The sequence below is a fragment of the Puma concolor genome, chromosome B3 (genome assembly GCF_028749965.1).
Source record: "Puma concolor isolate L17-30 chromosome B3, mPumCon1.1.hap2, whole genome shotgun sequence".
NCBI classification, from domain to species: Eukaryota; Metazoa; Chordata; class Mammalia; order Carnivora; family Felidae; genus Puma; species Puma concolor.
The window spans coordinates 27,000,604-27,012,107 of NC_141672.1; the positions used below are offsets into that span (position 1 = coordinate 27,000,604).

Consider the following 11,504-nt stretch of genomic DNA (forward strand, 5'->3'; position numbering starts at 1 on the left):
CCCTTTTATTTTTTAATTTTTTGAAATGTTTTATTTTTGAGAGAGAGACAGACAGACAGAACATGAGTGGAGGAGGGAGGGGCAGAGAGAGAGGGAGACACAGAATCTGAAGCAGGCTCCAGGCTCTGAGCTGTCAGCACAGAGCCCGAGGCGGGGCCTGAACTCACAAACCTGTGAGATCAGGACCTGAGCAAGAGTTGGGATGCTTAACCAACTGAGCCACTCAGGTGCCCGGGGCGGGGGGGATGCTTTTAGATGCAAATAAAAGAAAAAACAACTTTCCAGTTTTAGAGACATAAAGGGTTATCCCCATCCCCCCAAATCAAGGAGTCTGGGAGATGATGGGAAGGAGGGAGTTTCAGTGTCTCCACAGCATCAGCATTTTGCACAACCCCTGGCTTTCCCCTCATGTTCTACAAACAGTTGCCACAGTGCCATTAGCAGTAACTGTCTTCTCAGTCTTGCCCCCTAAATCTTATTGGCACAACGGTGTCACATGACCATTCTTAGCTGCAAAGGAGGTTGGGAATCTACGTGTTTCCCTTTTTGTCAGCCTCAGAGGTGGCATCAGGGTAGGAATGAGGGGCTACAGATAGGCGTTGGATCAGATAGCCAGTCACGAGTGCCTGCTGCAGTGTACATGAATGAATGAATGAATGAATGAATGAGTGAATGATGAATCTATGAGAGTTCCCACCGGGACAGGTCCAGGATAGAAAGGAAATTGGAGAGCTGGTGTCCAGAGTCCTGGTGGTCGCTCTGGCTTATGCCCGATGAGTTTACTTGCCACGTTCCCTCAGACCCCTCTTCCCTTCCTCCTCTAACCCCGCCCCCTCGCACGCTCCCCTCAACTGCCGAACCCCGATACAGCTCTTCCCGGCCAGAAGAGACAGGCAGGGGTCCGTCCCTTCTGCCGGCCCCTGCCCCCATCCTGTCCATACAAGATTAATAATGAAACCAATACCTTTCACCAGCGTAATTTTCATATTTAATGAGCGTGACTCAAAAACTATTACATTAATTAGTCAAATCCCACAAACCGTTAATGGTGCACGCGGTAATTAATATCGTATTCAATTAAAAAATGACCTGTTTCGGGGGCCTCTCCCAGGTTGGGGGCATGCTGCTCTTTCTTTCCCTTTTTCCTTTCCTGGTGCTTTGTGGCGGGAGAAGGCGCCCCGAGAGCATGGTCCTCCCGGCCCAGCTGCCCGGCCAGCGGCTTGCTTCCCCTCCGTTTGGCTGCTCTCCCCCTCGGCCCGTTCCCCGTCTGCCACGCAGACAGCCTGCTTGCTCTGATTTATGGGAGGCCCTGGCACAGGGCTCACAGACTGGAAAATTTCCAGTTTACACAAGAATTCCCTGAAAAATGAGCTTGGTTAATTTATTTCTTTCATTAACGAGTTTGAACTGTGAGATAATCTTTCTGAGCGCCCCCCCCACCCGACACCCGCCCCCCCCGCATTGTTCATGCGTCCTGACAAGCTGTCCCCCCCACCCCACTCCCGCCTAGGCAGGGCCCCCGGAGGGCTGACAACAGGCCTCAGTGGGTCTCTGCCCATTGGCCCATCCGCTGGGATTGAAGCCGGAGCTAAATCAACAAGACCCCTCGGCTGGCTCCTTGTTGGCTCAACGTGCTTACAAAGGGCAGAGCACCTGGTGTGGGCCCTGGGGGTGGCGGCCAAGAGGAGTTTAAGTCCAAGTGCTCCTAAACCAGGAACTTCAGACCAAAGTGTAGATAGAGCTAGAAGCAGGCACACCTGGAGGCCAAGCTAAGAAGAGGCCCACCCCTCACCTGCGTGGGCTGGAACAAGAGTGGACGGTGGGTGGTCCCCAACCTGTGGCTCTCCCACTCCTTTTCCCACAGGACATCCCAGCCTCCGCCCGGCACTGTGACCCTCTGTGCCACACAGCTGCCTCTTGACCTTGCAGCAGGCCAGCGTGAGCACGGTGGTAGCTCGAACCCCCGCCCCCGGGCGTGGACCCATGAAGGGGGCCCATATAGACACAGGAAGCCACTTAGGCAGAATTCCAAGTGACCAGGAATTGGGAGGATGCAGAATATGGTCTACTGAGGGGCACGGGCTTGGCTCCAGGACTCCTTGTCCCATAGGGAAGAGCACGGATAGAGAAGAGTCACAGCATGAGGGATAAGGGACCCTGTTGCCTGGGTGTGGGGGCAGATCTTAGGAGATTATGATGAAAACACAATCTGAAATGGGAAGGGCAGTTGAGACAGCGTGATGTGTGGGTGGAGTCCCTGGGCTTTGAAGTGGGACTGCTTGGTTGGAAACCTGACTCTACCACTTTCTGGCTGTGCAACTGTGAGCAAGTTACTTAACCTCTCTGGTCTCCGTGGTTTGGTTTTATGGTAGGGATAGAAATTGTTTCTTCTTAGGACTGTTGAGACATAGATAACATGTGTAATGCACAGAGCCCACTCTCTGACACCTAGAAGGGATTCAATTAGTAGAAGGGATTATTATTACATTCATGGCAGCATTATTAGGAGACCTAATGACAATGCTTTGGAAACATCCAGACTTGTGGTTGATATTGCAGACTCAGGAGGCACCTGTTTCTACCTATCACTTTGTTCCAACCACATAACCTTCCTGTGCCTTGGTTTCCTAATTTGCAAAAAAAGAGATCATAAAAACCATCTCATTAGACATTATACAAATTATATGGGATAACACGTTGAGGGTTTAGCACATGGTGAGTGCATAGACAAAGTCAGTTATTTTCTGTTAAGCATCTGGTACCCCATCTAAATATTTGAGATTCATCATTATCACCACCCTCCTAAGCGCAATGGGACTCTTGGTAAATGCACACGAATCCCCGGGACTCTTAGTAAAATAAGTTGCCCAATTAGCGGTTCTTTTATATACAATGTGTACAGTGTGCTCTTGACTTCGGGAGTAGATTCCTGTGATTCATCACTTACATACAACACCCGGTGCTCATCCCAACAAGTGCCCTCCTCCATGCCCATCACCCATTTTCCCCTCTCCCCCACCCCATCAACCCTTAGTTTGTTCGCTGTATTTAAGAGGCTCTTATGGTTTGCCCCCCTCTCTGTTTGTAATTATTTTATTTTCTTTCCCTTCCCCCATGGTATTCTGTTAAGTTTCTCAACTTCCACATATGAGTGAAAACATATGATATCTGTCTTTCTCTGACTGACTTACTTCACTTAGCATAATACCCTCCAGTTCCATCCATGTCGTTGCAAATGGCAGGATTTCATTCTTTCTCGTTGCCAAGTAGTATTCCATTGTGCACATAAACCACATCTTCTTTATCCTTTCATCACTTGATGGACATTTGGACTCTTTCCATACTTTGGCTGTTGTTGAAAGCACTGCCATAAACATTGGGGTGCAGGTGCGCCCATGAATGAGCACTCCTGTGTCCTTTGGATAAATTCTAGTAGTGCTATTGCTGGGTCGTTCTTCTTACCTGACACGTCTCCGAAGGCAAGGGAAATAAAAGCAAACTGAACTACGGGACCTCATCAAGATAAAAAGCTTCTGCACAGCAAAGAGAAAACTAAAAGGCAACCCACTCAGCAGTTCTGAGGAGTGAGATTCTTCATCTCCCTCCAGCTTTCAGGTGATGCCATCGCTGGTCCACAGACCACACTTTGAGCAGCAAGGCATTGCTTTACCTACATAATTGATGTGGAAATGGAATTTCAAAAAGGTCATGCTCCTGGCAGCACTTGGTGAAGACTGGGCTTCACACAAAGGCATTTTGACTCCATGGGACCCTGAAAAATGTCAATGAATAAAAACTTGATGGTGTTCCAAGTCACTCCTGACGTACTAACCACACTCGCATATTCCAAATCTGGGAACAGTAAGCTAACGTGATGAGTGCCACACACTTGGAGTGCACTGTCTCACACGTCCTCCTTGCTTACTCTCTCTTTGCCTCATTTGCTGCCTCTGTAAAATGGGTATACTAAGAGTTCTTAGGTCCTAGGATTATGTGAGGATGAAGTGAGTTCTTTCAAGCAAGGCACTTAGAACAGGGCTCCCTGTGAGGGCCGATGTGGCACAGAGGTTAAGCACGTGTCCTCTGGAGCTACGAGGCCTGGCTGTGCCATTTATTAGCTATGTGGCCTCTGGCAGTTGAAGTTAGTTACTGGGTGCCTTAGTTTCCCCATCTGTGAAAAGGGGATGATGATAGCGGTTGTGAGGATGAAATCTCTTAGAATAGTGCTTGTTGAAGTCTGACTGGTATTCGTCTTTTTTTTTTTTTAATTTTTTTTTCAACGTTTATTTATTTTTGGGACAGAGAGAGACAGAGCATGAACAGGGGAGGGGCAGAGGAGAGGGAGACACAGAATCGGAAACAGGCTCCAGGCTCTGAGCCATCAGCCCAGAGCCTGACGCGGGGCTCGAACTCATGGACCGCGAGTCGTGACCTGGCTGAAGTCGGACGCTTAACCGACTGCGCCACCCAGGCACCCCTGGTATTCGTCTTTTTGAGAAACCTATGAGATAGTTATTATTGTCTTACTTTGTGTTGCTCACATGTAAACTAAGGCTCAGAACTTAAGTTCTGAGTGCTGGGAGCTCGGGCCAGCACTGTTGGGGGTTGGGTGGGCTGGGTGGAAGCTAAGAAGGGAATTCTTCCTTCTCCTCTGTGCAGCAAGGTGGGGGGTGGGGGGGGGTCCAGCACGTAGGAGTCCCCAGGGCAGTGTGTCAGCAGCGCCCACAGCAGGAAGGGACCTCTGGTGCAGGATGTGTCGGCAATAGCAGTTGTGGGAGCTCCTGGTGCAGGAAGGGTGCTTTGGAGAGGCCTGGGTGTTGCCTGCAACCAACACCAGCTCTGTAAAGGTGGGTTCTATGCCCATGTGGCGCCCTCCTAGCAGCCACAGGGGCAGTGATGTGAGGGTGAGTGTTTCCACAGTACCCGGGATGTATCAGGCCCGGGGGGAGGGGGGGGAGCGGAAAGGCATTCCCTGCTGGCTAGAGGGCTTGTTGATGAGACCATAAGACATACCTACTAGGAACTCCCAGAAACCTCCAGAATGGACTTTGGCCAACAATGGGTGGAGAAGAGAGGCAGAGAAGTGCTACCCGTTGCTGGTAATGCTACTGCATTTTGATCTCCGGATTCTGAGGATGGGCGGGAGCAGGTCTTTGCACATGCCAGCAAGGATGTGAATTCCTGGAGGACAGGAGCCATACTTCATCCGTTTCTGTGTTCTCCACAAGACCTGCCACGTTGTCTTACAATTAATGTGGCTCTTCTGCTTCCTGAACAGGTTAAACCAAGGTATGAATGTGCTATGGACTGAATGTTTTTGTCCCTCCACAAACTCATATGTTGAAGCCTTAATCCCCAGTATGATGGTATTTGGAGGCGGGGCCTCTAGGGGTAATTAATTAGGTTTAGATGAGATCATGAGAGTGAGGCCCCATAATGGGATTAGTGTCCTTATAAGAAAAGGAAGAGACCGGAGCTCTTGCTTGTCTCCACGTGAAGACACAGTGAGGAGGCCAGGAAGAGGGCCCTCATCGGAACCCAAACCAGCACCCGGAATTTGGACTTCCAGCTTCCAGAACTGTGAGAAATAAATATCTGTCATTTAAGCCACCCAACCTATGGTATTTGTTCCAGCAGCCTGAGCTGACTTAGGCAGAAAGGGGGTGGCAGGGGCACGTGGGTGGCTCAGTCAGTTAAGCGTCTGACTTTGGCTCAAATCATGATCTCACGGTTCATGAGTTCAAGCCCCGCATTGGGCTCTGTGCTGACAGCTCAGAGCCTGGAGCCTGCTTCAGGTTCTGTGTCTCCCTCTCTCTCTGTCCCTCCCCTGCTCGCTGTCTGTCTCTCTGTCTCAAAAATAAATACACGTTAAAAAAAAAAAAAAAAGAAAGGTAGAAGCAAAGGTCTTAAAATACTTTTAGACAAATCTGCCTACCACCCAAGCAGGGACCCAGCAGCGTAAGGCAAGAGCACGGGGATGGTTAGGGTGCCAGTTTTGACATTGACCCGATCAGTTCTTCACCCCTTACCCCTGTCTTCTACCAAATATTTTACTGCTTCCTTTACCACTCTAACAGGAAATCCATAAATAATATAACCTACTTAAATGCATAATTAAACTATAACATCATGAGTCCAAGTGTAATGTAAGGAAGAAATAAAAGTCATTTATGTAAAAAAATATGTGACTTATGTAAAAAATAAAGTGACTTTAGGTGTAATATAAAGAAAAATAAAATCCAAATAATTTATAACAAAACCATATATATTTTAACCTAATCAGTGGCATAAGCCAACATAAAGGAAGAGTCAGTTGGAGATATCTGAGTCAGGTCTACAGTCTAATCATATTGTGCCAATCAGTTTTCTGATTTTGATAATGAACTGTATAGTTAGGTAAGATGTTTCCATTGGGGGAGGCTGGGTGATGGGTATATGACACTTCTCTGTACTATTTTTGCAGCTTATTTTGAGTCCATACGTATTTCAAAATATGAGCTAAAAGTTTTAAAAAGAAGTTGGATGCTTGCACCTATTTGTAGATTCACTGTGAATTTGACAGTTTCAAATACAGATAGATACATCCTTCCAGACAAGCAAAATGCTGTGAGTGGTGTCCCCATTTTGTGATTTCATTTTCTGAAATGGTGAGCAATTCTTGGCAAGGTCCTGAACAAAACAAAGTCTAGTTTCACCTTGATACACAAGAAATGAACTGCCAGAAAATTTGGTGATATTAAAACTTTGCAAAAAATTGCTTTATGTGTTACATGTACGACACCGTTAGGTCCAGACTCAGATCACTCAAATCAGGTTTTTCACGTACATGGATATCCAGTGGAATGTCCAAAATTCACATGGGACAGGAGACAGTCTTTGTTGTGCAGGGTTACCTTTGTGTTTTTGGACGCCAGTCTCCCTGGACACACCCACTAAATGCCAATGTGGAAACCCGCTCACTGGAATAACCAACACTTACCCCTCATACACAAAGAGCCATTATCATGAACTGGGTTCCTAACATGCGGAGGGGAAGGAGAAAGGGGATTCATTTAATATTAATTGTCTTGAATTTGGGCCTGAAATGCCAGGCTTCCTGCCACTCCAGGAAATGGTTTGCAACCCCCTCCTCTGTATGTTTATTCGACTCCATATTCCTTTAGCCTGGCCCATGTCAATCAACATCATCTTTCTGAAGCCACGTTCCAGGAGCTGAATTTCTGGATACAGCTGTCATCCTCCTGAGAGCAATCATCCTCTTGGCTTGGTGCAGAGAGAGAGAGAGAGAGAGAGGAGGCCTAGCCACAATCCCGAAGACCTTCCCCACTGTGTAGCCCAGCCCCATGCCTGAGACCCACCCTTGCTCTCTAGTCTGCTTTCTGGAATTTAGAAACTGGGTAGGACTTCCTGCCATCCTACGACATCTCCAAAGAATGAACTGCTCAATCAAGTGTCACATTTTCTTACTAATGAAAGGAAAACATGGAGCTGGGATATGCTACCCTTGGCAAAACTGCTCTTAAACAGAAACAAACTGCTTATGAGCTGTGCAACTCTGAGCAAGTCACTTAACATCTCTGAGTCTTTATGTGCCCACATTATGGACAGATCATGTGAAATAGCTTATATGAAAGAACTCTGCAAACTATAAAACTTATATTAATATGATAAATTGCTATCACTGTTAATTGTCATTTGCACCAGTCCAATGATCCATTTAAATACACCAATGAATAAAAGAGCAACGGATGGGAATCCACATGAGTTACAGGAACATAGAATACACATGCTCTTCAAATCCATCATCTAGACCAGGGGTTGACAAACCATGGCCTGTGGGGAAAATCTGGCCCACAGCCTGCTTTTGTAAATAAAGTTTTATCAGAACAGAGCCATGCTCCTTCAGTTACATCGGGTCTTGGCTGTTTTTACACAACAGTAGAGTTCCGTGATTGTGACAGAGAGCAGATGGCCGGCAAAGCCTAAAATATTTACTATCTAGTCCTTTCCCAGAAAAGTTTGCTGGCCCCTTATCTATACAGCCAACAGAAAGATCTGTCTAAAGAGTAAAACCATGTCCCTACCCATCTCTTCACTGGTTCCTGATGACGACAGAGTAAACTCTTAAACATAAGAGGCGAAGCCCCTCCACACCCTGGCTGCGGCCACTAGCCAGCCTCCCTCTTCTCCAAACTGCATGCTTTAGAAACAAGCTTCTCTCTGGCAGTTCCCCTGCTCAGTGCTGTTTCTCACTCCGTGCATTTGCCAAGGACATGAGGCTGGCGTGGGATGGTTCTGGCAGGCTGAGGCCAGAACACCTTTCCCAGCTCCCACTTGGACCGCTTAGCCCCATCCCTGGAGGCCTCAGCACCTCCATCCTTGAAACACGGATTCGGTGTTCCTCTCAGCCTTGGAAGGCCCTGAGGAGTGAGCGTCACTCAGGAACTTGGCTCTGGGGTGCATAAAGCCCCAGCCCTATGCCTGTCACCCAGGAAGGAGCAACGAATAGCTGTTCTTACAGATCGCTACCTTTGGGCACTACCAAGGCCCAGATCATTGCAACTTTCAAGGGATCATGAGGATTCAGGGGGAGAAGGCTCTTCCCCACGACCCACCTGCTGCCTCACTCTCTCTCCCCTCTCTGGGAGATGGCAGGGATCTTTTAAGGCAGGGGACACTATAATTTCAAGTGCTATATAACAACTTTTTAGTTACCCTTAATAGCATTTCCTGAGAAAGAGCTCACGTCCACAGTCATTCTGGACCTCCTACTGACTTGAGTGTAATTGCTGCTAATAGACAAAGAGGTAATTACTGTGTAACCTGCCTTCTGGTTTCAAAGCAAACAATCACATGTGCTGTGCTCTAGGGGGCCGGGGGCACATCTGAAGGGTGTTACTGTTGTACCCGGTTGGGTCGCAGGCTCTGCCCTGCTCAAAAAGACCCAGTGATCCAATCAGTTATAGGACCACTGAATCCCTGGCCAGGAAGGGAGTGGAGGTCCGAGGGTAAGCACAATAACGCCCCTCAAAGATGTCCCCATCCTCATCCCCTGAACTTGGGACTCTGTGCAAAACAGAACTAAAGCTGTAGATGAAATGAAGGTCGCTGACCTTAAAATAGGAAGATTGTCCTGGATTATCCAGAATGGCCCAATATGATCACAAGGATCCTTCCACGTGGAAGCCGGAGGCAGAAGAGAAGGTCAGAGAGAGGTGACGGGGAATGGACTCAGCTGGCCATGCCGTCTTTGAAGATGGAGGGAGGGGACCACAGGTCAAGGGATGCAAGTGGCCTCAATAAGGGGGAAAGCGAGGCAGCAGATCCTCCCCGGAGCCCCCAGAAAGGACCACAGTCTGCTGACACCTGGATTTTAGGCTAGTGCATCTCACGTTAGATCTCTAAACTACGGAACTGTAAAATAATATGTCTGTGTTGTTCGACGCCACAAAGCTTGTGGTCACTGGTTACAGCAGCCATACAGGACTAGTGCAGGGCCCTCATTTATTCCAGCTCCTTAGCTGCCTGCAGCAAACCTGATTCCTGGTCAGCCGGTGTCTGCTCGAGGACTCCCAGGAACCAGGAGCTCACTCCTTAGCACAGAGCTTATCAGATACTGGTCAGCTGTCGTTTTGGAAAAAGCTTCCTTTGTGGACTCAAAATCTGTCTCTCACGGCTGTCAGTTTCTCTTGGAAAACACCCTTGTCCAGTTGTCTCGCCTGACAGAGGGTTCCAGCCCTGCCCCCCTCTCCGGCCATACGGCTGGTTCTGGGCAGCACAGGACTCAAGCCAGAAAAACTGGAACCAGTGGGACCCAGTTCTTGGACTTTGGTGGGAAGACCACCATTGAGAAAGAGGAACGCTTCTCACAGAAGCCGCAGGAAACTGAATTTTGAGCAAGTACCCCAGCTTCTTGTGTTGCACGTCTCCCGGTCACACTTTGAGAAACACCGCATGGGTGTTGTTTATCTGGAATCTCCATGTGGACCCCATACATGTGGACTCAAGTCCCAATCCTGGAGGGGCCTTTGAACTCAGGATCTTATGAAGGCAAGAAAAGGATTATCTGAGAAAATTTGAGCCTACATGAGAGGAAACTGTGGGTAGTTTTGTTAAACATAGAAATATGTAGTTCATTAAGAATAATATTATGGAGTCACCCCAATTTACTTGAGGCCTTGTCTTCTAGCTAAATAGTCAGCCGGGCTGTCGTCTCTGTCTCTGTCTCTGTCTCTGTCTCTGTCTCTCCCTTCTTACGCACACACCAGGTTATGGAGAACAAAGAGGGGCCCAGGAGGAACCCTCCGTTTCTCACCCCCAGCCCTAGGGCAACCAGGAAGTTAGTCCACACCTCCACACAGAGAGAGAGAGAGAGAGAGAAAACAGACATGTTTTGAAAACTTAGGAGGGTGTGTTTTTAATTGCTTCACAGCATTGTCGAGGATCAAGAAGTTTACCTGTGAAAGAAGAGGTTTGGAAAGTGTTAAGCACCATCACAGGTATTATTATGAAGGAATCATCCCACTATTGTGAAAGCAGAACCGATTCTGATCACCAGCCTAATTTCTTAACCATTTACATTCCCCTCTCTGCCAGTTTCTGTCTCCCTTCTTCCCCTCGAATGCCTACTGGAAGGAGCAAGCATTCCTGACAGCCCAGTTGGGAACATGGGATGGGTTAACCCAGCTCCAAGCCTTGTGGCACATAGTTAACACTCCCCACAGGGGGCTGGGAACCCCTGTCTCCCTCAGGGTGTGTGCGTGTGCAATCATGTGTGCCTCCCCGAGCATAGGGAGAGGATCCAGTGATATTTCACACAAATGAGAAATGTTATTCTGCAGATTAAAGCCTCGCCGAGCCTGGTTTTGTCTTTATTTATGCTTTTCCATTTCCCTCTGCGTTGACATGGGTGCCCATGCCGGGGAGCACCGAAGGACGTAATTGGCGTGGTGAAGGATTGTTGCGCAGCCCCCGATGCTCCCTCGCAGGGCTACCCCCCTTCTTTCCCCCATCTGTCACCATCTAATGTGACAAAGTTTTTATCGGGCATTGAGGCACAGGAGATTAAAAGTAAATACTGCAATCAGGAGGCAGCTGGGGAGAAAATGCAACGCATTTCACAGTAAGCTGCACAGCTCATCAGGGTAGCCTTGTGGCTCCAGGAGGCAAGGGTGGTGGGGGAGGATGGAGAACTCCAGGTGGGGGTGCAGGGGAGACACAGACTCCAGCAGCTGCATTTTCACACTTTGGCCGGTAATAATAAAATGATAGCAGTCGCCATATATCAAGTGCCTCACGATGATAGTGTAAAGTTAGCGTAAGCTCCTCTTTAAAAGAACCTGAAGACCAGAGAGTTTAAGAAACACTCCTGAGTGGCCAGGATCCCCTCTCTTCTCCCACCGCTTCCTGCCCTCTCCTTCAATGAACAAAGATTAGAGTTTGGGTTGGCAAGATAAATTGTCACATGAGAAATGTGGTTTTGTTACATCTTCATTTCTACATTG

General features: G+C 48.2%; 1 long non-coding RNA gene across 2 annotated transcripts in view; it reads left to right on the forward strand.

Moving 5' to 3' along the window:
• LOC147579819 (uncharacterized) overlaps positions 1-11,504 on the forward strand; it is a 149,125-nt gene that overhangs the window by 125,837 nt on the left and 11,784 nt on the right. The window lies entirely within an intron of this gene.